The following is a 25,362-nucleotide window of genomic DNA, read 5'->3' on the forward strand; positions in this document are numbered from 1 at the left end:
AAAAATGTCTGGCAATGTATATTGAAAATGCAAGCAAATATAAAATATATGAAAGACACATAACAAGTATACAATTATATATGTTCCTAAATGTCTACATGTAATAAATAAAACTTACCTTACAAAAGCAGTGTGCCATTCTTGATTTTTGACTTGATAACCTAAAATGTAAAGTGTAACATTTTAAAAATGACATTTACATATAAACACTAAGTTCAGTTATAAATGTATAAACAGTAAAAAGTAACAATGATTAAAAAATAATTGTTACTTCTAACTAAAGGTAAACATGTTAAGTGTTTAGTATTTTCAGTCCAATGTAATCCAAACTGGGGAAAGAGCTGGACTTTGAGGGGGTAAATTGACTATTCCCACTCCAATCTAAGGCACATTGGACAACTTCTTAGCCTTTCAGTGGGGTGCATTTACTATTTCCACTCCAGTCTAAGCCACATTGGGAAAAGGTTGGACTTTAAGGGGAGAAATTTAGTATCCCTACTCCAATCTAAGCCACACTGGGGAAAATGTTGGGCTTGCAGGTGTATAGCTTTACTATATCCACTTACATATCAGCTACATTAGGGAAAGTGCTGGACATTGGGGGTAGAATTACTATTTCCAGTGCAACCTTAGCCACATTGGGTAGGGGGTTGGATTTTGAAGGGTTTTTGTATACTACTCCCACTCAAATCTAATAAATAAATGTGAAATACCAAAACTTTCTATAATACAAAAAATTCCAATCAAATCAATTAATAACAATACTATGCTGTACAAAACTGCAACAAAAACAATCGAAAACAGTTATAATGCTTAAAATATAATTCAACCTTAATAGAAAAACATGTATAAATACAAATTGTTTATAGTAAATGAAATATTTACACAGAAATTTAGTTTAATACACAATCGAGCAAAACAAAAACACATAACATACAAATGATTAAATGAAAATATACACTTTACATTTTTTATTTAAAAAATATGATTTTTTAAACTAAAATAGCTATATTGCATTTATTATGAATGTAAACATAATAAGTAATATTAAAGTAGATAATCTTTTTAATATATTTGAAATAAAATCTCCACCAAATGGAAACGATGTATTATCAACAAATAAAAAAACCTTTACAGAGCTATACATATCATAATAAAATTTAAAAACCTAATTCATCCTCCTTATCATCATCATCAGCTTTATTTAATTATTAAAAATAATCATAAAAGAACAATCATCACATAAAATACACAATAAAAAACAAGATAAGTTAATAAAAGTTGCACATAGTAATATAATATAGAAAGATTTACCGTTACGCCAAGATAATGCATTGTTTAAGAGAACCTCCACAGAAAAACACATGACCGTATTAGGTACCATACAAAGATATTAAAATGCAAGCCTACATTGCTGAAAGACCTGGGCTTTTAAAATAGGTGATAAAAATCTATGGGCCCGAATATGATATTGGTGGCCAAACCGTCAGACCACAACGGGGGCAGTTAGGAGGACGCTACCAAGCCGGCAGCCTCACGACAGCTGTAGCACAACATCCTTGTGGGTCTGGCAGTGCAGTCAGTGCAGCAGGCATTGGCTCTGGCTCTAAGAGCATGCCGGCAACAGTGCCGGCTGCACTGACTGCGCAGCCGGCAAGTCGGGCGCTCTGTTGCCATGGACCATGTCATGCATGGCAGACAGTGCACGTACCAACAATACTGGCAGGGGAGCCAGTTCAATGCCCAGGACACAGACATATTTGGCCTGGGGCTCCTCCTGTGGCCCTTTACCTGCCTTTATGCTGACCATTTCATGATGGTGTCCCCGCCATGAAAAGGTTGGCAGAAAGGAAGTTCGGAATACTGCCGGCACCACCTCCATTGTCTGCCACTTTCCCTACCGCCACCGCCGCAGTGGGTAAGGAGTTGCCAGTCGTGGCGGTCTAGTGGTGGTCTGACCACCAACTTCCTAATAGGGCGATCGGACCGCTGAGGATGAGGCAGTCGGATCACCAATGTTGGTACGGCAGTCCCAAGACTGTTGTACACGTAATCTGACCCTATGTCGGAAAAGTTCAAAATACTCACAGAAAAGGGTAAAGTGCATCAATGTCTGCAGGCAGGTACCATCACACAAGGATACATTTTTTGTTGTACTGTCCCAAAGGGAAACAAAATAGCATCTGATAAAGCCCAGCCAGAACCTGGTCAAGAGTGATCTTTCCCGTACAATGTTCAGCTGAGAGAGATAAGGTTCAGTACCCTGACATGTCTTCAAATAAGTATAATTTCTCAGAGATGGTTTCTCAAGTTCCTTCGGCTCTCTAGCAGGAGATGCAAATCTCAAAAACACACTTTTAACCAAACCAGCCTCTCTTTTATTCAAAAGATGAGGGGATAAAAGCATCTCCAGCCTTCCAAACTTTTAGCAGTACCCCTAATATAACCTAGCCATGGGAATTTGTACCTCAAATCACATGCCAAACAGTCAGAAATAACATCCCTGTTAAATTCAGTGAATGTATTCCCCTAAACAACAATCCGGAGAAATGATGCAAGCATAAAACAATCTTTCACAAAACGCAGGCGCAATTCCTCGTGTAAAAATACAGGGAGGACTACCTGATTCTTCCACAAGCATTCACCTACAAAAGCAGTTCTCTTCCTGCTGTAAACTTGGGCAGTCCTGATACCCCTATATAGATGCCCCAAAAGTTATAATCATTAAGCACTTAAGATTATGCACCTCCAGTCAAGGGCAACATTGGTTTGTTATTGACTCTAGATGCTAATCCAAAAACAGCCCCAAAGGAGGTACTAAAGTCTGAACAGAGCTTTGACAAACATGACAACCAACTGCCCCTAGAATCAAAACCTACCCCCAAGTAAGAGAACGTGCCCCTTTATCGCCATGCACCAAGTTTTGTGTTGAGGCTTACCGCACACCATATAGGGCCTCATTGCAAGTTTGGCTGACAAGATAACCCGTTTGCCAAACTTCCAACGGGGAGGTTGCCCCCATGCTGGCTACCTTCCTGCCTGGCCCATTATGACTTGGCTGCTGGACTGACAGGCGGAAACCAAGGTTTCTGCCCATCAGCCCAGTGGGTAAGTGGCAACAGCACTGTCGCCGGCTCATAATCGAGCGGGCAGCAATGCTGCCACTGCAGGGGGCACCAGCTCCCTCGCAATGTTCACTTTCTGCAAAGCAGTGAGCATTGCAAGGGTGCTGGGTAGGAGGACCCCTGCACTGCCTATGTCAAGTGCATGGGCCCCCCTGTGGCCCCCTGCACCTGTTCTCCGCCAGCCTTTTCATGGTGGTGGTACCTCCCTGAAAAGGCTGGCAGGGAACCAGGTCATAATCAACAGGGTGCCACTGCATGCAGCGCCACCCTGGCTGATTCTGACCTCTGCCACTTTTAGCCCATCGGGATCACCAATCCCAGCTGTGATGGCTGTACCCTGGTGGTCTGACTGCCAGAGTCGTAATGTGGAGGTCAGACCACCACAGAAGCAGCAGTCCTGATCGCCACAGCAAGGCTTTTGGTCTCAAGACTGCCAGACTCGTAATCAGGCCCATAATGTGTATTAGATATATTAACTTCTATTTCTAGATCATCCATATATTTGACAAAAGTATCAATAAGACCACATAAACCATCTGGTATTTGTGAAAGCAAAACTGCTTCATCTGCATAAAGTAAAGCCAACATGTGCTTAGCTTTCACTTTCGGGAGATCCTGCCCCTGTGAAACCAAAAAATTGTACAGTGCAGTAATATATAAAATAAATAAAATAGAGTCTAAAACACATCCCTGGCGAACACCCCTTAAACAGTTCAAAGATTTGGTACACTCACCCTCCAAACCATAACTGACCCCCTCAGGCATGTAACAAGTCAACTATCGGGTGAGATAGGCCTAATTTAGATAAAATACCCCCAAAGTTTAGAGCGATTTACCCAATCAAAGGCACTGCTGTGATCCATAAAAGCAAGATATAATGATTCATTTTTTAGAAATCGTGTATTTCCCTATCAAAAGATATAAATTCAGACACTTCTCTTGAGTCTCACGCCCTTCACGAAACCCATTAAGCACAAAACCTAATTTATTCACCAATTAAATGCTTATTACAAAATGTAAACATTAAATTAAAATATATAATTAAATAACATATTTCAAAGATACTTTAAAAAAGGAAAATTTAAAAGGAAAAAGATGTTAATTAAAAGAAATATTTTGAATAACTCCCTACCAAATTCGATAATAAACCATGCATCCCACTCTCAAAATATTTCCAAAACATAATATATAAAAAATGGAAAAATATGTACAAGTTTTAAAATATTAAGATAAAATATTATAAAAATGGAAATACACCACTAACACATACCCTTTAAAACATTACAAATAAAAATATACTCCCCACCTTATTCCCTTAAAATCCACATATCTCATTCCTAAACTTTTAAGCTACTGAAAAAATAAACAAAAACATAGCATAAAACAATATATGAATACACCAATATTTAACCGATATTATTAACAATGATATTTAAAATGCACGTAAAAACAATATCCTTCTCTGTGATATTGAAATTGATTATATTCTTGACCTAATACTTTTACCATGATTTTCTTGCCCGAATAAATTTGTATTCAATATTTTGGCAGAATACAACAAAACAGTCCCTTTAGGGCTCCGATCTTGAGAAATGCCACAGGCACATTCCCTGTTAAAGGACCAAAAGAAAAGACTAATAAGCAAAAAAAAAATCATTATATCAGCACGAAATATGCAAGGAACATCACCCTACTTTCCCACATTTACCAACTCGTGGCGATGGCAGTTATTTAAAGGCACCTAGTTGCATCCGCACCTTCAAATGAGCAAAGAAAAAGCAAGATAAAATATGCAATCCTCTGTTAAAGCATGGACGCACCATCGGTCCAGATTGCCTCCAGCACCAAAAGGAACTGGGTCATATGGGAAGAAGGCATGCTAAGTGCTTTCTGGGTCACAAAAAAACAAGCATTGGTAATGCTAGTGTACATGGCTTATTGTTTTTTTAAATGAAAGTGTTTCTTTATTGATTGGCTATTTTTCGTAGATGATTGTGATTGGGTGGATGAATGTAAGAAAGAGTTTAAAGGGTACATGAATGGAAGGATGGTAAGGTGCCATCCACCTATGCACTCACACATTTTTCCATCCTTATGGCCAGTCCCTCAGTCTAGGAACTTTTGCAGGCACCCCCGAGCAGGCAGGGGCTACTGGGCTCAGGTTATTACAATCAAAGCCGTTTACCACTGCCGTTCTATTGAGGCAAAAAACTGAGTACCAGGGACACCCCTTTAAAACCTGATCCTCAGCATACCGGCGTCGAGCATCTCAAGCCCTAATTAGGGAGGTGGTGAGGTGAGAGTTTACAGATGCAAAGCTCAATAAACCTTTATTCGATTGCTGCTTCACCTTAAAGGAGAAAGTATTTTACTATTTACACAGAACTCAGTATTTTGCATAAATATACAAAAGCATCAATTATTAGCATGCATTGTCTAATAACTCTTTAGAGACAGCCTGAGCTGTTTCCATGGGACAGTTCTTAATGGCACCCTTACTGGGAAATGGCAACAGTCTCTCGAACTCTCAAGAGGGTTCAAAGATGGCTGAAGTCAATTATGAGATGACCTGGCCTCTGTCGATCCAGGAAATTGTTCCTTCCCCTGCTGGATGAGTTCTACCGCCTTCAGTATCTTTTTTCCTTCTTGTACTGTAACTTTTTGCCTGTGTCAGCCTTGTTCATGCAGGCCATGTCTGTGATGTGCTCAGACTGGAGGGACAGTGCTGCTTCTGGTGGGTGTGTGCCCGTACGGCTCACAGAGTGAGGAGAGTAGTCTCTCTGTCCCAAACCCACTGACATGATTGCAATCCCTGACTTTTGCACCTGCTTGCTTTGGGTCTGATAAGTGTATCAGCACCCATCAGCACAATCTTCACATGGATGCAGTGCTTACAGTCTGACTGATCTCACTTCATTGGTTCTTTCTCCAGCCCAGTCACAATATCCAGGACCCAGACAGGCTAAGGACCCACTCTGACTCACAACAATGAATATTTTTAGAATGTGTGAAGTCCCCTCTGCCAATGTAGAGCCTCTTTTGACACTCTAGTTCTTTGTGTAAGATTAGGGTCAGGTTTCGCTAACACCCTGACTTTTTGGCACTCGATCACCTCAAAAGAACTCCCAGAGAGTTGCGTTCCACTGCACATTTGGGTTCTGGGTGCACGTTTCAGTTCATTCTGCAGGAACACTTCATGACTCCCAGGTCTCACTGTTGACAAAGTGGTGTATGTCCTTGTCCATATTGAAACACAGTGCCTCAGTTCTTCCCACCTCAACTACTTCACAGACTTCTCCTTCTGAGCAGCACTTCCCTCATGCAAGATCAAGTTAGCCTCACCTGGCAGCAGTAGTAGAACTGCCCAGATTATTGGTCTCGAACATGCCAAAGGAAGTTGGTGGTAGTTACCCCTGACAGGGAGCACATACAGTTTCTCTGTAGCCACAGGTGTGGAAACCTTGGATTGTGATAGAGAAACATTGGCACACCAGCTAGATGTTTCTATCCCCTCTTTATGCCAAAGTTGCAGACAGTGTTTGTGAACTCCATTATGTAAATATGAGACCAGTTCTGGGCAGCTTCTGCCCCTATGCTTATTCCACTCAGACTTGTCCATGACTTTTCCACTTAACTATCTGTTAACCTACGAGGGGTAGCTCGTTCAGTGCAAAATGGGACAGGAAGAGACAAGAGAGGTTCCCTAAGTTTTAAAGGGACCTCTATCTCCTTTCCTCCCTCCTTTCCTAAAAAGCTAACCTATTACAAAGGAATTCTGGAATATCCTTCAGGAGCCCTCTCAGGGGCTCTCTTGACCATCCATCTTAGGTACCACTGTTATGTAGGAAAACAAGATTGATTCAAGTGGGGGTCCAGCCACATGTTACTCCACCCACATGCTCTGCACGCAGAAATCATGTGCACACATGCACCAATGTTGTCTCTTATGAATGAGTGAAGCACCCAGTTGCAGGGGACTGGCAGACCATATCAAACAAGCATTTGCAATGCAATGGGTCTTGCACATTCTCGAGTTAGAGCTATTAGCGTTGTAAATTCCTAACTGGACTTTTCTTGCCACATAAATTGAAAATGCAAAGTAAAACAGTTGACATAAGCAAGCCAATTCAAGTCGCCATGGCCGCCATGAGTGCGAAGGAGAGACACAAAAGGAAAAAGAAGTTCGCTCGCAGTCAAACGTATCGGCAATTGTGCAATTATCCATGTAACAAGGGCAGTCTGGAAGGCAGTAACAAAACTGCCCCAAGGAGAGACAAACGTAAAGCATTTACCAATGATGACAAAGGATTTTTGAAAGGCAAGCCCAAGAAAGAGTGAACGTGAGGGGTGTGCGGTGGGTGTGGTTAAAAGCCCACAATACTTACAACAGGTCAAAGAGCTAGCGCTTGACCTAAAAAGTAAGAGAAACAGTTAGTGACTCTTCCAAGCAGACACAAGTAAAGAAAAATAAACTGCCTTATCACTACAATCTTATCAGTGCCACCACTGTCAGTTTTCTACAGCCTGACAAGCTGATAGTAGTCGCTGAAGATAATGAGGGTGAATATGTTGTCTTCTTCAGACCACAAAGCCCTGATATTGGTACCAACTTGTGCCAAAAAGGATTCCAGTGGACGTGTGTGATTGCTGTGTGTGCTGAGCTGGTGGTCAGAAATCTAAAGTGCTTGTTGTAATTAACTCAAAGCAGGGCGCACCCGACCCAGAGCCACGCAGGGGGCCTTTCTCCATCCCATCATTTACCCATTTACAACCACTCACTTTCATCCACTAATATAAGCTATTCAGTGGCTCACCCATCCATACAGCCCCACACAAACACATACATGTCACCCATCAATTACAGTTACCAATCCTTTTACTAATACAAAGCCAGACATATTGGCTTTGCCAATGATAGTTGTTGTCACTAGTTGCACGTTGTTTTGCGCGTGCCTCAGCACCAGTCAATCGCTCAGTTTGTTACTTTTATCATCTGAGTCAAATGAAATTCTACGCTGCGCAGAAGAAGAGGGAACAATGTTTCAGATGCACGTTTAATAGGTTTTAGAAAAGACCATCAGAGTGTCGGCTGCATGCTCCAAGACGCAGCACTGTGAATTAATTTTATTAGGTACCACTCTGTCGCCTGGCATAACTGTTTCAGATGAAGGATGAAATGTCAGTTCGGAGTTATGGCCCCTTAACCGAGGCTGCCTTTATTTCGGAGCGACTAGTCAAACGGTGAAAACCCACTGTGGTTTCGGGAGGACAGGTGGCACAGCGTGCGGTGCGCCCTTTCATGACAGGTGCTGCAGTGCCCCGGAATCCTAGCTATTACTTAGACTGAATAGTGAATTCTGCGCAAGAAGTCAATGGATCGAAGCGACATAGGATTGAGAGGATGTCATAAAAGAAGAATGTAAGCATCAACAATAATTAATATAAATAAAGAATTTAAACCTCAAACAATAACCACACCAACTTATTAAGAAGAGTTACAAGATTGATTTCCCTAGATTAACAATGCTAATATTACCAAGATAACTCTCAAACACAAATGATAAACGTATAGAATTAATAGTGGTTGATTAGAACATCTTATATATCTAAGTTTAATCAAAACAATCAAGCAAAATAATCTCCAAAATGATTACACAGATTAATAGCACCAGAATTGATAATGATGGTAATGTATGCATTAGTACAAACATTCAAAAGGTGTCAATATAAATCTTGAGCATTCAAAATTAATACCCCCACTAACCACGAATTAGCATCAACATGTTGGGCTTCATGTAAAAAGAATTTAGAAACACAAATTTAGGAAAATCACTCTAACTCGGGTTATTATAGAAATCATTATTAGTATGCAGCAATCAAATTATAAGTTGCAGCTGGTACTTGCAAAGCAAAAGAAACACATACAAAATTACAATCTCATACTTTACCCCAGTAGCAACAACAAGTAGTCTACTTCAGCAAGAGAACACCATCAGGCATGTCTTCAGCGAATCTGGCCTAACGACAGCTAAACCCACACTGCTAATATGACTCGGATCATCAGCAGGAACTCTGGAAGTCTGCAGTCTCAAAATCTCAGAATCTAAAGTCTAACGTCTGAAGTCTCAAATCTAACGTCTAAAAATCTGGACTAAAGAAAATCCTACTCAGGTTGTTATACGAATCTTCAAAAAGCTTATGATTGGTCAGTCCATGGGGTGGTTACGATTCAGTCAATAATAATTCTAATTGATAACATAAAATGCAACGCTGTCACAATAACCAGGACATTCTCTCTACAGTAACTTTTCCTCTGCGATCTCCTCTGTAACTCCATTGTTCCGTCTCGTCTAAACTTCTCTTCTGAGGAAGAAACGTTCTCACTCGCTACATTCACTTCCATCCTCGAGGAAGAAACCACGTATTAGTAACATATTCAAACAATAGAACATTCAACTTACGCAACGCTCGGTTAAAACATGGCCTTGTAAGACATAATACAGCAACCCACTAGGTGTAGCTGTGTACACATCTGTTAAATCATCTAACACACTTTTATATAAGCATTAAACTATGGAAAATAACCCACAACTTTTAGTTAGAATTTTGCTCAGTTAGGAACAAAAATGAACTATGTCAACCATTTTCAAAAGTCACCCGTTTTCACATGTTAATTCACTATATAATTAATATACCAAAATCATTAATAAACATGTTAGAAAATTCACACTCTCACAATCCTTCCTCTGATGAATATTTATGTCATCACATCAATCCGTAATAAATGTATTTATTATCATTAATACTTCAAAATGTGGGCCCTCATTACAACCCTGGCGGACGGTGTTAAAGCAGCGGTACTACCACCAACAGGCCGGCGGGTAAAAAATGGAATCACGACCATGGCGGAAACCACCAACATAGACAGCTACTTTAACACTCTGACCGCCACAGCGGTAGAAACAAACACGGCTGCGGTAACCGCCAACAGATAGGCGGAGGACAAAGTTCTGCCCACTGTATTTCAACACGCCTATCCGCCACCTTTTCCGGGGCGGAACTAACGCTATCAAACGCACGGCAGAAACAGTACACAGAAGGGAAACCACTCACCTCTCAACACCCAACGAGGAATCAGGATGCCATGGAGCCAGAGATACACGTACTGCCCATGCTGGTCTTCCTCCTGCTGTATCAGGAGCAGGACAGACGCCGTTGACGACCACGGTGAGTACTGCACCTACAACACATGTGAGGGGGAGGGAAAGAGAGTGACACACACACGCAACATGCAATATCCCCACCCCCACAACACCATACACACAAATAGATGCTGCAACATTACATATACACCCCCTCAGCCCCTGGAAGAACGCAAGGACACAATTAAATGATTGTAATGAGTGTAATCATGAAAATTCAGATAGTGAAAGTTCAAAAATCAGTATTTACAAATATGTACACCAACTACACAAGTCTGGATAGTGTACCAATCATTGCCCGTGGGCCAGTGGGCCCAAAATGCATGGGCGAAGCCCACACAAGATACCTGACTCGAAACGGAGAGAACACTGCAGGGGCATCAGATAAAAAATAAACAGGCACCTCAGGGGGAAGGGGGGACACCTTAGCCGATGAACGCACAACGCCCCTGCTCCTCGAGGGGGCTCCATGCCCATTGCTGTATCCTGGGGAGTGCAAAGCCACAGTCTCTCAAGTCTTTCCAGTGGGTGGTTTACCCACTGCTTCATCCTGGGGAGTGCAAAGCCATAGTCTCTCAAGTCTTGCCAGTGGGTGGTTTTCCCACTGCTTTATCTTGGGGAGTGCAAAGCCACAGTCTCTAAAGCCTTTCCAGTGGGTGGTTTGCCCACTACTTTATCCTGGGGAGTGCAAAGCCACAATCTCTCAAGTGGATGTGATTCTCCACTGGTTCTGGAGGGGGCTTATTGCCCAGAGTGCTTCATCCTGCCAAGGACTGAGGTAGTGGATGCAATTCTCCACTGGTTCTGGAGGGGGCTTGGTGCCCAGACTGCTTCATCCTGCCATGGACTGAGGTACTGGATGTGATTCTCCACTGGTTCTGGAGGGGGCTTGGTGCCCAGACTGCTTCATCCTGCCAAGGACTGAGGTAGTGGATGTGATTCTCCACTGATTCTGGAGGGGGCTTGGTGCCAAGAGTGCTCCACATGCAGTGTGGCTGGTCAAATTACCTCACATGGGTGTGTGTGCCACGAGATTGCCTAGGAACAGGTAGCGTGATACGCCATGGAGGCAGAGACATACCCCACCCTGCTGTGGCTTCGCCTTCCACCTGCAGGTGCAAACAGTGATGAGAGGCATGCCTCATGGAAGCTGGGCAGGGTCCAGGAAGTCTCCTCCAGCCTTGGACTGCTGCCCACTGGGGATGGTAGCCATGTCAGCTGTGGTGCCACTGTCCGAGCACGTCGCGGGGCTGGTGGCGGTGCTTGCAGCGGTGTCTGTGGCGGCGGTGCTGGCCGTGGTGCATGTGTCAGCACCTGTTGAGGGACACAGCAGGACATCTCCTGCAGCCTCGGGCGGCTGCCCACTGGGGAAGATGCTGGGGACTGTTGCTGAGGCTGCAGATGTGCAGGTGGGGGCGCAGGTGGTGGTGCTGGTGGGGGTGCTGGTGGGGGTGCTGTTGGCGGTGCAGGTGGCGTCCTGGTGGTGGTGCAGGTTGCGGTGTTCGCCGCCGTACAGGTTGGTGTAGTCGTTGACAGAAGGGGTGACACTAGTCCCTCAGTCGGTGCCACCGTGCCCTGTCCTGACTTGCTCTTTGGCTTTTGTCCCTTCCCCACCTTTATGGTGCCGCAGGTGTCTTGCCACTGTCCCCTTTTGTTTTGGAGGAGCCCTTGGTGGCTGGTAGGTGCGGCTTCTCCCTCCGGGATGTGGGCACCTTCTTCACCTTGGCAGATGGCAGAATGTCCTTGGCCTTGCAAGGTGGCACACTAGTAGCCCTGATGGGTGGCGCTCTCGATGACCCCGCAGTTGCTGGCACCACTGTGCCTGGGGATTTGGTGGCTGAGATGCTGGGCTGTGACCTGGAAAGCCTGGCCCTAGGGGAAGGACGGGGGGAGGTGTAGGGAAGAGGTCAATGTTAGCCAGGAAAAGCTTCTTAGACACACTGGGACGGGAAGATGGAGGGGGTTTGGGAGCGAAGGAAGAGGTAGTGGTTGTAGGAGGTGTACGTTTGCTGAATTTGGGTGAAGGTGCATGGGCGGAGGCTGTTGTGAGGTGGATGGCTGTTGGGTGGCTGTGTGACTGCGTTTGTGTACTTTGGGAGGAGGGCTCACAGACACACTGGGGATGGGGCTCCATGCCCATTGCTGTATCCTGGGGAGTGCAAAGCCATAGTCTCTCAAATCTTGCCAGTGGGTGGTTTGCCCACTGCTTTATCTTGGGGAGTGCAAAGCCACAGTGTCTCAAGTCTTTCCAGTGGGTGGTTTGCCCACTGCTTTATCCTGGGGAGTGCAAAGCCACAATCTCACAAGTGGATGTGATTCTCCACTGGTTCTGGAGGGGGCTTGGTGCCCAGAGTGCTTCATCCTCCCAAGGACTGAGGTAGTGGATGTGATTCTCCACTGGTTCTGGAGGGGGCTTGGTACCCAGACTGCTTCATCCTGCCAAGGACTGAGGTAGTGGATGTGAATCTCCACTGGTTCTGGAGGGGGCTTGGTGCCCAGAGTGCTCCACATGCAGTGTGGCTGGTCCCAATATCTCACATGGGTGTGTGTGCCACGAGATTGCCTAGGAACAGGTAGCATGATACGCCATGGAGGAGGAGACATACAACACCCTGCTGTGGCTTCGCCTTCCACCTGCAGGTGCAAACAGTGATGAGAGTCATGCCTCATGGAAGCTGGGCAGGGTCCAGGAAGTCTCCTCCAGCCTTGGACGGCTGCCCACTGGGGATGGTAGCCATGTCAGCTGTGGTGCCACTGTCCGAGCATGTCACGGGGCTGGTGGCGGTGCTTGCGGCGGTGTCTGTGGTGGCGGTGCTGGCGTTGGTGCATGTGTCAGCACCTGTTGAGGGTCACCGCAGGATGTCTCCTGCAGCCTCGGACGGCTGCCCACTTCGGAAGATGCTGGGGACTGTTGCTGAGGCTGCAGATGTGCAGGTGGGGGTGCAGGTGGCCGTGCAGGTGGCGGTGCTGGTGGCGGTGCTGGTGGCGGTGCTGGTGGTGGTGCAGGTTGCGGTGTTCGCCGCCGTACAGGTTGGTGTATTCGTTGACAGAAGGGGTGACACTAGTCCCTCAGTCGGTGCCACCATTCCCTGTCCTGACTTGCTCTTTGGCTTTTGTCCCATCCCCACCTTTGATGGTGACGCAGGTGTCTTGCCACTGTCCACTTTTGTTTTGGAGGAGCCTTTGGTGGCTGGTAGGTGTGGCTTCTCCCTCTGGGATGTAGGCACCTTCTTCACCTTGGAAGATGGCGGAATGTCCTTGGCCTTGCAAGGTGGCACACTGGCAGCTCTGATGGGTGGCGCACTTGATGACCCCGCAGTTGGAGGCACCACTGTGCCTGGGGATTTGGTGGCTGAGGTGCTGTGACCTGGAAAGCCTGGCCCTAGGGGAAGGACGGGGGGAGGTGTAGGGAAGAGGTCAATGTTAGCCAGGAAAAGCTTCTTAGACACACTGGGACGGGAAGATGGAGGGGGTTTGGGAGCGGAGGAAGAGGTAGTGATTGTAGGAGGTGCACGTTTGCTGAATTTGGGTGAAGGTGCATGGCTGGAGGCTGTTGTGAGGTGGATGGCTGTTGGGTGGGTGTGTGACTGCATTTGTGTACTTTGGGAGGAGGGTTAACAGACACACTGGGGATGTGTGCATGGTAGTGGGGATTGTGATTGCACATGAGTGGTGTGTGCTGATGGGTGTGCTGGTGATGGAGGTAGTGGCTGAGGATGTAGTGCATGCAGGTGTGAGTGGAGACGAGACAGGGAGGGAGGAGGAGGACGTGGAGGAGGGGGACACAGTGGAGGCAGTGGATGTTGGTGTGTCTGCATGGGGATGGTGCTTGTGTGAGTTCTTGTGGGATGTGTGGTGCTTATGTTTGCCATGTCCACTCTTGTGTGTTTATGAGTGTGCATGCTGGTCTGATCGTGTGCTTGGGATAGGCTGAGGTACAGGGGATTGGGTAGGGTGGAGGAAGTTGTAGGTGGGAGGATGGACACAGGGACAATGGCTGCCATCAGTGCTGAGGCCAGAGCCTGAAATGCTCTCTGTTGGGCCACCTGCCCAGAATGAATGCCCTCCAGGTATGCATTTGTTTGTTGCAAATGCCTCTCAACACCCTGGATGGCATTGAAAATGGTAGACTGCCCAACAGTGAGGGATCTCTGGAGGTCAATAGCCTCCTCACTGAGGGCAGCAGGTCTGACTGGGGCAGGGCCTGAGGTGCCAGGGGTGAAGGAGATGCCCACCCTCCTGGGTGAGTGGGCATGGGACACACGCTGCGGGGCTGCTGGGAGGGCGGTGCTGGTAGGGGGGTGGCGGCTGTACCTGTTGATGCGGTGGGCACAGAGGTGCCCGCCACCGCAAGGGAGCTCCCATCAGAGGAGGAGTCGCTGTCGCTGGTGTATGCTCCTATCCCCATCGTGGAGCTCCCCTCGCCCTCCATCCCACTGGTGGCTTCAGACTCCGTTGCTTCACCCTGCAGGGCCATGTGGGTTGCAGCTCTTTCCTGCTCCGGTGCCACTGCTCCTCCGCCAGATGATGCTATTGCACGCAAGAACAGGGAGACAAAACAAAAAGTGGGGGAAAGATAGAAGATACACATGTTCAGTGCATGCAACACCACTACCGTTGGCGGACACAACACACAGGGAGCAGCCCTATGCACTAAGACATGCACTAACAGTTAGTAGCAAAGTCACATGCCTATGGGGCACGAGGCCCAAGCCCAATTACTGCACACCTGGAAGTCACAGGAGCCTGACTAGGTGTAGATGGCTATTACCAGTAGTGGGGTTGGGGTGCCACACAGCCTGCCTAACAAGGGACCTAGCCTACCAAGTTCGCCCTGGCCTAGGGGAACCCACAGCCCACTTCGACCACCCAGACACCTCGTAAAGAGCGCAGAGTCGGCTGAATTAGAGTGTACACACCCCCTTGTGGCTGCTGTGATGCCCTCAAGCGCCCATCCAACTCCGGATAGGCCACCGCCAGGATCCGGTACAGCAGTGGGGTCATGGTGCGACGGGCACCCCTTCCACGTTGGGAGGCCATCTCCAGCTGGGCCTCCACCGTCTTCTTACTCCAGCGGCGCAGGTCCTCCCATCTTTTATGGCAGTGGGTGCTCCATCTATGGTAGACCCCCAGGGTCCGAACGTCCTTGGCGATGGCACGCCAAATACCCTTCTTATGGTGGGCGCTGACGTAGAGGAAAAGTGAAGTAACAATGGATGTTTCTAGCCCGTAAATTTCATCTCACGCATTGCCAAACAGCTCCAACCCTGGCCCAGCCATACATACACACACAATCCTGACATGCTGGCCTGTCCCCCTCCCCACCCTCTTCCATCCATGACACTCCATACACGCATATGCCATCCACCATGCTTACAGTGTACTCACCTGTTTGTCTGGAGGACCGTACAGCTGCATGTACTGGGGGAGGACTCATCCACCAGTTTCTCCAACTCCTCTGAAGTGAAGGCAGGGGCCCTTTCCCCAGACACTGTAGCCATCGTTGGTTCCAGACACAGGTCACAGCAGCACTTGCAGTGTAGGTCCTCTCCTGTTGAAGGTCAGGTATCAAGTGAGGGAACAGTAAGAAAATGGCGGCCATGTCCACAGCGGTGCGTACCGTCACCACCGACTTACATCGTCATTGGCTCCTGGGACCCATAGGGCCCAATGTTAACCAATGCTGAATTGTGCCGCGGTCTTCGACCGCCCACCGTGACGGTGTGCAACGCCAGCGCAGTTACCTCATTTCCCCTTGTCCCACCTTACAGGCCAGGCAGCCGCCATTTCAGGGGGCCACATGGCATGGAAAAAAACTGCGTCAAACCTATTTAGGCCTGGAATACAGTCAGATATCGGCACATTGCAATTTTCCAACGTTTTACCAAATTATCACACTGTGATACCTAAGTGTTGGATGACCCTCTGCTCGCTGTTCTCCTCCATAGGGCACGTCTGCTGGGGCAGGTGATGAGATGGCATCATCCTCTGGTGTACAGACCCCTGGTGGACCTGTTGACAATGGAAGAGAGACACATCATTATCACATACAGACTTGATCGTGCAACAATCCTGGAACTGTGTGCCCAGTTGGAGCCAGACCTGATTTCAGCTATCCGCCATCCCACAGGAATCCTCCCTCTAGTGCAGGTTCTGTCTGTACTCCATTTCCTGGCCAGTGGGTCTTTTCAAACAACAGTGGCCATGGCATCAGGGATGTCCCAGCCAATGTTCTCTAATGTGTTGTCCAGAGTGTTATCTGCCCTACTGAAACACATGCACAGCTACATCGTTTTCCCTCAGGTGGAGGATTTGCCCACAGTGAAAGGTGACTTCTATGCCCTGGGACATATCCCCAACATCATTGGTGCCATTGATGGTACACATGTGGCATTTGTCCCCCCCCCCCCAGGAATGAACAGGTGTACAGAAACTGGAAAAGCTACCATTCCATGAATGTGCAGATGGTGTGTTTGGCAGACCAGTACATCTCCCATGTGAATGCCAAGTTTCCTGGCTCTGCGCATGACGCTTACATTTTGAGGAATAGCAGCATCCCTTATGTGATGGGGCAACTCCTGAGGGACCGTGTGTGGCTAAGAGGTGAGCCCAAGGTCCCAACAGCGTTGACATCGGTGTATGGGTATGGGGTTGTCCCTAAGATTAGTGTCAGTCTAACAGTTGTCCCTCGACATTTGCAGGTGAATCTGGTTACCCCAACCTGTCATGGCTACTGACCCCAGTGAGGAATCCCAGGACAAGGGCAAAGGAATGCTACAATGAGGCACATGGGCGAACTAGGAGAATTATAGAACGCACCTTAGGCCTCCTAAAGGCCAGGTTACGGAGCCTCCAACTTACAGGTGATTCCCTATACTACTCACCGAAGAAGGTGTGCCAGATAATCGTGGTCTGCTGTATGCTGCACAACCTGGCGTTGCGACTCCAGGTGCCTTTTCTGCGGGAGGATGGGCCAGATGGTGGTCTTGTGGCAGCTGTGGAGCCTGTGGAGCCTGTGGACAGTGAAGAAGAGGAGGCAGAAGAAGAGGATGTCGACAACCAAAACAACATCATCATGCAATACTTCCAGTGAGACACAGGTAAGAAGATGTAACTGCTTCCCACATATCATACTATTGTTGGAGCTAGCATAAGTCTGTCATTTTCACTCAGTGTATGGACCCTGACTTGTTATTTTGCCTTTCCATTTCACAGATCTGGGTCCCACTTTGTGCCCTCTGCTATGTTTACTGCTGGCCTACAGCTGTGTTACATTGGTATGTGAACAGGTACATTGACATTGCTATATTCCAGAAGTTTTGCAATTACACATTAGTGAAAGCACAGACAGACTCCAGATTGTTTTGCGATTCAAGGGAGTTTATTTCTGTGCAAATAAGTGGAGGAGGGTGTGAAATGGGCTGAGGTGATGGTGGAGGAATGTCCATGGCAGAGTCCAGTCTATTTGTTTCACAGGTGCATTGTCCAATGGGGCATAGGAAGTTGAGCAATGGCAGTTTAAGGTGGACAGGGTGACAAAGTGGGACAGAAGGGTGACATCCAGGGGGGTCTTATTTCCTGGTGGCGGTCTTGGCAACGTTCTCTGTCTTGTTCCTGGACCTCAGGGACCGTTTGCGGGGTGGTTCTCCTTCTGCAGGGGGTAGGGTGCTGGTGGCCTGTTGTTCCTGTGGCAGTGCCTCCTGTCCACTAGCGCCGGCAGAGGTGGAGGGCTGTTCATCATCCAGGCTAGTGTCAGGGGCCCATTGGTGTGCCACTGTGTCCCTCCTGGTGTTGACAAGGTCTGCCAGCACCCCTGCAATGGTGACCAGGGTGGTGTTGATGGACTTCAAGTCCTCCCTGATCCCCAGGTAGTGTTCCTCCTACAGCCACTGGATCTTCTGAAACCTGGCCAGTACCGTGCCCATGGCCTCCTGGGAATGGTGGTAAGCTCCCATCATGTTGGAGAGTGCCTCGTTGAGAGTGGGTTTCCTGGGCCTGTCCTCCCCCTGTCGCACAGCAGTCCTCCCAGCTTCCCTGTTATCCTGTGCCTCTGCCCCCTGAACCGAGTGCCCACTGCCACTGCCCCCAGGTCCCTGATCGAAGTGTCCTGGGAACAGAGGGATGGGCCTGCTGGGTTGGTGCTGTGGTGGTGTTTCCTGAGGGGGAGGTTCAGTGGTGGTTTGTGACTGTGTCAGGGGAACCGACTGTCACGAGGTCCCTGATGGGCCGGGCTGGTCATCTTGATCCAGGTGTGCAGAGCTGCTGTCATCACTGTGGGCCGCTTCTATGGGGGGACTGGATATGTCTGGCACCTCCTGTCCGGTGACGTTGGGTAGGGGTCAGGTTGGGTTGTGAATGCATAATGTTAGTATTTGTGTGTGCCGTCTTGTGCAATGGGTGAGTTAACCTCTACTCCTGTGCTAGCATTATTGCCGTGGCCCGTGTGTGATTGGTGATTTTGGGGAATGACTGAGTCTCTCTACTGGACATGCTTTGGTGATGGGTGTCCATGCATTGGTGTTACATACAGGGCTTGATTTTGGGATGTGTGGATTGTGTTAGTGGGGTATCTGTGGGTTGTTGGGGTGATGGGGGTGAGGGTGAGGGTGGGAGTATGTGATGGCATGCAGGTGGGGTGGGGGGGATAAAGTAGTAAAGATTTGCCTTACCAGAGTCCAGTCCTCCTGCTACTCCTGCGAGGCCCTCAGGATGCAGTATTGACAAGACTTGCTCCTCCCATGTTGTTAGTTGTGGGGGAGGAGGTGGGGGACCACCGCCAGTCATCTGTACAGCAATCTGGTGTCTGGATACCACGGAACGTACCTTCCCCCGTACCTTCCACCTCTTCCTGATGTCATCCCGTGTTCTTGGATGCTGTCCCACTCCGTTGACCCTGTCGACAATTCTCCGCCATAGCTCCATCTTCCTTGCAATGGACGTCTGCTGCACCTGTGATCCAAATAGCTGTGGCTCTACCCGGATGATTTCCTCCACCATGACCCTGAGCTCCTCCTCAGAGAACCTGGGGTGTCTTTGAGGTGCCATGATGTGGTGTGGGTGATGTGTGAGGTGCTGTCTGTTGTGATGTGTGAGGGGATGTGTTGGTGTGTGTTGTTTGAGGTGTGTGGATGTTGTATAAGTGATGGTGTTGTGTGTCTGTGGATGCTGGTGTTGTGTTATGTAATCTCTCTCTCTGGCCTTCTTTCAAAATGTTGATTGTAAGGCTTTGTGGGTGATGTTGGGTGTGCTTTATATTAGATTGGGTGTGTGGGTGTGGTGTGTGTATGTGTGTCAGGTGTGTGTATTTTGAATTGTCCAATGTGGGGGTGTTTTGTAAATGTGTGTGTATTTTGAGCACAGCAGTGTGTACCGCCATTGGATTACTGTGGTTGAAGGACCGGCGGGTTGATTCGTGGGTCGTGATACTGTGGGCGTATTCCTGTTGGCGTGACGGTGTAGGTTTTGGGTATCGCCAGTTTATCACTGACCTTTGGTGTGGCGGACTTGTGTGGGTGTCTGTATTGTGTCAGATTCTGAGCTATGAGTCGTAATACCTGTAGCGGAATTCTGCAGCCGCAACAGTATGTTGGCCATCTTCTGCACGGGGGAAAGCGGGATTTACCGCCAGTGTTGTAATGAGGGCCTAGCTCTCATATACATTTGCATTATTTCTCTTTCTCCTTTTATTTTCACTGTAAACTTTTGTCATTTGTATATCAAATCTTCTTCAATTCTTTTTCAGCTTTCTCTTTTTAAAATATTTTATCATTTTATATGTTCCCCAGATCCCCCTAGACAAAATACAATTATTGACACCCATTTTGCTATTGCCAAAACAATACATCTTCCCACATTACTTAACCAATTTCCCACAGCTGCAATTCCCTTGCTAGCTTTTTCCCAAACTGTAGTTTCTGATAGTTCTTTTAAATCCTCTTTGTTAATTGTTACGTTTTTAATCAGTTCTGTAACTTTTCCTGAATTATCAGGAATGTATGCCCAACAATGATTCAAACCTAGTAATTTCTAACTCCACCCTCCTTTGCTAAAAGAATGTCTTACGGAAGGTGGTTCTGAAGTGCCATAGCTCTTGTAGCAAACAACTCAGTATCTAGAAGAATGATAGCTCCAGAATAACTTGTGAACATGTTATCCACTATTGCAGATAACTTCTGTATCTACTCCCACTGAAGGAATTATAGCCCCAAAAATGTCTCCCACAATGCTAGAAATTGCATCACCTTCCTTAGTAACCAATGAGATATAGCAAGAAATCAGGAGACAGCCAACTGAGTTGCAATGCATAAAAACACATTTAATTACTACCAGTCAAGACACAGAAGTACCCCTATTCCATCATAGAAGACAATACCCTGTGCCCCAAAACAGACTCCAAACTCCCCAATTCAGCAATATGGTAGTGTCAAACAAAAGTGGAGGGAGACGCCCATGTAGAGGTCCTGCAAATCTCCACCACCGAAGCGCCCTGCAACTCACCCACGGTAGCAGCCATACCCCGGGTGGAACGACCCTGAATCCCAGAAGGAGGCACCACGCCTTTTAAATCATAGGCCAACAGCACCATCGACTGGATCTAGCGACTCAGGGAAGCAGTAGAAGGCTTCTCCCCTTTTCGTCAGGACCAAATTAACAAACAAATAATCCCCTTTCCGAAATGCAGCAACCACCTTCAAATAACACAACAAGACCCGCTGCAAATCCAAGGCATGCAACCTGACCTCTTTCTCCGAGGAAGGGTCTGGACCAAAGGGCATGAGGATCACCTCCTGCCGGCCATGAAAAGCCGAATTAACCTTAGGCACAAAAGAGGGAACCGGAACCAGGACAACCAGATCTGGAAAAAGTTTGCAAAAAGGAAAAGAGCAGGATAACGCACCCAACTCCTCCAAATGCCTGGCCGAAGTAATAGCCACTAAAAAACAGGTCTTCAAAGTCAAATGCTTTAAATCAATGGTTTGAAAGGGTGGTCTAGCAAGACATCGAACACCAACTGGAGATTCCAGCCAGGAAAAGAACGTACAGGCCTCGGAAACAAGTTCACCAGACCCTGAAAAAATGTGGGCATCAAACGACCATCATCCTCCAAATACCGCCAAGGACCCCTAAAGGCTTGGATTGCCACCCACTGCACACACAAAATAGCCACAGACAACCCCATACTCACCCCATCCTGCAAAAACTGCATGATCACAATCAGAGATGCTACCGTAGGGTCAATCTGCTGCCCCAAACACCAAGAGGAAAAAACCTTCCACTGACGTCCATAGGAATGCAACATGGACTTACACCTAGCAGCCTGTAAAGTAACAGCTAAAAGACCAGGAACCCCCAGCCCTATCAAACCCCGCAGTTCAACCTGCAAGCCATCAAGTGCAGCCTCTGCAATGATACCCAGGAGAGACAAGGAAGCACCAGAGGAGATGGATGGAGAGGAAGAACCCACTCCGTCCCGGAGGCCAACCGCCGAAGCAGAGGAAACCAATTTTCATGAGGCCAACGGGGAGCAATCAAAATCACCCAAGCCCCCACCTGCCTGACCCTGACAAGAAAGGATCTGATCAACTGAAAAGGGGGAAACGCATAGAGAAGACCCAGCAGCCACTGACAAGTCAGACCGTCCAATGCCTACGCACGAGGGCACCGAAACTGGGAGCAAAACCTCCCCACCTTTGCATTCCCCGGGGAGGCAAACAAGTCCACAACCGGACGACCCCACCTCCACACCAGACAATGGAACAGAGACAACTGAAGGGAGAAATCCTGGGAGGGAGAAATGATCCTGCTCAACCGATCGGCCAGAACATTGTCTGACCTATGAATGGATGCAATCCGAAGAGACAGAACAGAACGCTGAGCCCATAAAAAACATGGCCCAAGCAACCAGATTCAGAGGGCGGGACCTGGTCCCCCGTCTGTTGATATAAGACTTGGCCATCAAGTTGTCTGTCTGGACCAACACAGCCGCCCCCAGCAAGATCACTTGAAAATGCACCACAGCTAGCCAAACAGCAGTCAACTCCCTCCAATTCGACGACCTCTTGGAGAGACCAAAAACCCTGAACCTTTCTGTCCCCAGCCAAGCCCCCCACCCCGAGAGGCTGGCATCTCTCGTCAGCACCACAGGCACCGGAGGAGACAAAAGAACCCCTATTTGGAGATGAGCCGGCACCATCCACCAACCCAACTCCCTGTGAATGGAATCTGACACAGGAATGCTGGCCAGATGATTGCAAGGATCTGGAGACCACCGGGAGAACAACCAGTTGACCAGACAAAGGAGATGAAACCTGGCCCAAATAACCAGGAATATCATTGAAGGCAAGTGACCCTGGAGCCGCAACCACTCAAGTGCTCTGGGAGCCACCTGAGACAGCACAGCGTTCACTTGATCCTGTAGGCCTTGCAACCTCCTCTCCGATACAGTCACCAACCCTCACAGTCAGAAATCGAGTCCCGATAAACACCAGGTCCTGGGAAGGTACCAAATCTGATTTCCCCAATTGATCAAGAAACCGTGACCCTGGAGGACCCCCAAGACCCATGCACGTGAATCCTCATGAGATCGGCGTTTGGAGCCTGTATCAAAAGATCATCTAGGTAAAGATGCACAAACACCCCCCCTGCATGCAGAAGAGCCACAAGAGGAGCCAGTACTTTCATGAACACCCTGCGAGAGGACTTTAGGCCAAAGGGAAGAACCCAGAACTGAAAATGGTCTAGACTGATTGCAAAATGCAGAAACCTTTGAGAGGATTCTGCGACAGGCACGTGGAGGTAAGCATCCTGAAGATCCAGATATCGCAAAAAATCACCTGGAGCAATCAGAGGAAGAATATCCTGAATGTTCAACATTCGGAAGTGCACAGTCTTGATCCAAGAATTCACCCATTTGAAATTCAATACAGGCCGAAAACCCCTAGTTATTTTCGGAACAAGGAACAGAACAGAATAAGCCCCCTTTCCCTATTCCTCCACCGGCACCCTGGAAATGGCTCCTTTCAACAGCAAATCTCAGACTCCCTTCTTCCACAGGCAAAGGAGTCCGACAAACCCCAGTATGCAGAGGAGTATCCATTCTCCACAAAGTTCAGGACCCAACGATCGGTGACATCCCTTTGCCAGTCGGACCAGAAATGCCACAGTCTTCCTCCTGCCGCCACTCTCCAGAATATTGATTGTCTCTCTTCGCCGAGGGAACAGACCTCTTCGGAGAAAATCTAGGCTGAAAACTACGCTTCCTGGAAGAAGAGGACAGAGAGAGGAACAAACTTGGGAGAGGACCTAGAATGCTTCTTCCACCCCTTGCCAGATGCGGAACCCCCTTTATAAGGCAAGGCATGCTTCCGGTCTTTAAAGGCCTTAGAAATCATGGCTGGCAACTGACCACCAAACAGAGCCTGGCCCTCAAAAGGAAGTCTCAGGAGAGCCACCTTCTCCACAGGATCAGCCTTCCAATGCCGCAACCACAGAGATCTGCAGGCTCCAATCACAGTCCCAGAGGCCATAGCCGAGGAGCGGATAACATCAGAAGAAATATCCACTAACAAACGGGCCTGTTGTTCCATAACCAACAGTAATACAGAACATTCTGATCCATCCTGCACAGCCACAACAAGTCTGTTAAAGTCCTGAACCAAGCTCTGCGCAGAAAAAGCAGAAAATATACCGGCCCGAAGAGTCAAATTTCCTGCAGCAAAAGCCCGTTTCATACTAGACTCAACCTTCCAGTTGGTGGCATCACAAAGAGTACAGTCTTCAGGATTGACAGCGGTTTTACCAATCAAAATAGCCAGCATGGAATCCAAACGCACAGAAGGAGGTAGAGCATCCTCCCCTTCCAGAAAATACAACTTCTGGAGAAAACAAACCTGGGCCTTGTAAACCTCCTTCCACTCACGGAAAACCATGTCCTTTACCGGTCCCTGGAAAGGCATAGCAAAACGTGAAGGGGTAACATATAGAGGAAATAAGGTAGATTCCTCCCCTGCAGGATGGAAGGCAGGAAATCCTAGATTGTCATGCACATGAGCCAAAATGTTCCACATCTCCTCATGAGACACATATTTGCCCCAGAAGAGGTAGAAGGAACATCCCCCTCTGATGAAGATGAGCCAGTAGCCTCCACTGAGGTATGAGCAGCAGAGGAACGACTGGACCAGACAGCCCCAGCTTGGAGAGCTCTCATAACCCCCCCTCAATCATATCTTGAACCTCCTTCCAAAATATAAGAGGAGCAGTCCCGGCTACAGCACTCCTGACCACTTGTGCTGACTGCAATGGAACAGGGACCCCCGCCCCCTCAGAGGAGGAAAGAACACGTCTCCGTTTAGCACCCTTCTGCCCCGACATTTTGGAACAAAAGAAACACCCAAATCCACCCTCAGCGACTTAAAAAGTGAGAAAACACCACCTCCAAACACCAATCAAAATGCAGCGGAATTAGGCCCCCAATCAGGGAAACCCCCAAAAAGATACAAAAACGCGGGCCCAAAAGCCCACCTTACCGCACAGAAGGTGAAAAACATACAGCCGGGCGCCCGTCCTGCTCCGAGATATGGCGACCCGGAAGCACAGCCCCAGCCACAACATAGCTGGTCGATCACATCAGACGATGCTGCAGCAACACCGACTGAGGCAGCCACGTACACCTCACATCGCCGCCGCCCAGCCAGGGAATTGGCACCAGAAGCCCCGCAACCGGCAGCGAGGAACAAAATGAAGCCCCCCTAGGCCACGCCGTGAAGGAGAGAAAGGTAAGTCTAAGGGATAGAAAAAAAGAAACAGGAGTGGGCTGGGCCGGGGGGACCTTTTAAAAAGAGAGGGGAGGGGTCTAGGTGAGGCAAAGGGGCCTCATTAGTTACTAAGGAAGGCGAGGGAGGGATGGGAGGTAATGATTCTTGCTTGTGTCTCATTTGAAATTTCATCGGCTCAGGTATTTTACTCAAGTCTTCCAACTGATAGATTTTCGGAAGGACTATTCCCAAATGACATGTTCCATACCATCCTCTAGGAAG

The sequence above is a fragment of the Pleurodeles waltl genome, chromosome 5, assembly GCF_031143425.1.
Source record: "Pleurodeles waltl isolate 20211129_DDA chromosome 5, aPleWal1.hap1.20221129, whole genome shotgun sequence".
Classification (NCBI taxonomy): domain Eukaryota; kingdom Metazoa; phylum Chordata; class Amphibia; order Caudata; family Salamandridae; genus Pleurodeles; species Pleurodeles waltl.